This window comes from Arachis duranensis, chromosome 4 (assembly GCF_000817695.3).
Source record: "Arachis duranensis cultivar V14167 chromosome 4, aradu.V14167.gnm2.J7QH, whole genome shotgun sequence".
Taxonomy (NCBI): domain Eukaryota; kingdom Viridiplantae; phylum Streptophyta; class Magnoliopsida; order Fabales; family Fabaceae; genus Arachis; species Arachis duranensis.
The window spans coordinates 25,450,843-25,452,567 of NC_029775.3; the positions used below are offsets into that span (position 1 = coordinate 25,450,843).

At 42.7% G+C, this 1,725-nt stretch overlaps 1 long non-coding RNA gene across 1 annotated transcript in view; it reads right to left on the bottom strand.

The window, feature by feature from the left end:
- The window catches only part of LOC127746582 (uncharacterized), a 13,635-nt gene that overhangs the window by 314 nt on the left and 11,596 nt on the right, over positions 1 to 1,725 (bottom strand). The gene's annotated exons all lie outside the window — the stretch shown is intronic.

The window sequence follows — 1,725 nt, forward strand, 5'->3', positions numbered from 1 at the left end:
TAGGAACAATTAAGGCATTTAGACAATTAGCAAATAATATGCAGTCAAGTAGGCAATCTCAAACAATTCACATAGTATGCATATGATGAATGCCTGTCCCTAGTGGCTGATGATATCATCTGTCGGTTATAGAGCCAACCTGACAAGTCCTGGTAGTTAACTATTGGACTGTCCCTCTGTCGTGTCTCCCCAACTTGAGTCATGCTCATTATAACTTGATCATAATCATGATCCATATCCATCACCCTCACTGGTGAATATTTATCCATCACTATCACTGGTGAATATTTATCCATCACCATCACTGGTGAATATTTTTCGGGGTGAGCTCGTCCGGGAATTTCACAGTGCCTGGCCACCCTGACGACATAGGGTCAAAAGAGCTTCAAGTCTCGACCTGGAGCACGTGGTGGCTAGCCACTGCTTTCTCCCAGGGAAACTCTCATCTCCGATAAGGGAAGTGCAACATTCACAATTCATTCAACAGCATATATATGCATTTATACATAGCCATAATCATGGCCCCGCCGTAACACAGCAATAATCCAGCCATCCGGCTCACGGTTAAATCCATAACCAGCCGTTTCATTAACAATTACAGCCTTTTGGCCTATGGCATAACAAGCACTTCCACCACCATCCTCCGCATCTCACATAATCATCTTTGATCCTCTTTGATCATTCATTTTTCCCTTGCTTCACTCGCAAGTTACCACATTCACTAGCTCCTTTTCTAATAGCTAGGCATATCATAATGATTTAAGACATAAGTGGTGAGATCGGAGGCTTAGAAGTATAAGATTTGGCTTTTTAAACTCAAAAATCAACTTAGGGATGAAAACAGGGCCACGCATACGCGCACTCCACGCGCACACGTGGATTGAAAAATAGCCAAACGACGCGCACGTGTCAACCACGCGTACGCATGGGTACTCTCGTGCCCCAGGCACAAAACTGGCACAGTTCTGGCATAACTCTCTGGAAAATGGCTGGGCATTGGGTGCAGCACATTCGGCGCGCCCGCGCACATCACGCGCACCCGTGGATGGCGCTCTCGAGAAGGACGGCGCGTATGCGCCAAGTGCGCCTACGCGCGGGGGGTCATTCTGCTAAAAATTTTTCTAAGTTAAAAGCTGCAGAATTCACAGTTTCAACCCCCAATCTTCCGACGGACATAATTTCCTCATTTTAAATCGTTTTTCACCCGCTCTTTGAACGGCAGGGACATCCCGGATCCAATTTCATTTCTAAACAGATTTGGCACAAAACAGAGATCCGTAGTCCAAGTTATGTCCCGTCAAAGTATGCCCAAAAACCATGTTTTTCATACAAAACCACAACATGCCATTTTCAAAACAAGCAATATTCAACTCTTTTCAAAATCAATCAAAACATGCCATTTTCATCCCTTTTCTTTGAAATCAATCAAAATATATCAATTTCAACATCAAGCCTCCTCAACTCACACATTGACACTTTACCACAATTTATCAAAATCACTATCTCATCATTTTAACCCACTTCACCCAAGTGGCTCAAACTCAAACATATTGACATCTCATATACTCTTCCTCATGCCAATTTTCAACAACACCAATTCCAATAAATCATCATTCTACATAATCAATATCATACTCACCACCAACATGGTTTAACCCACAATTCAACCATAACCAATCATTCAAGCATATATCACAACATGCATATTTCTCATACATCATACCA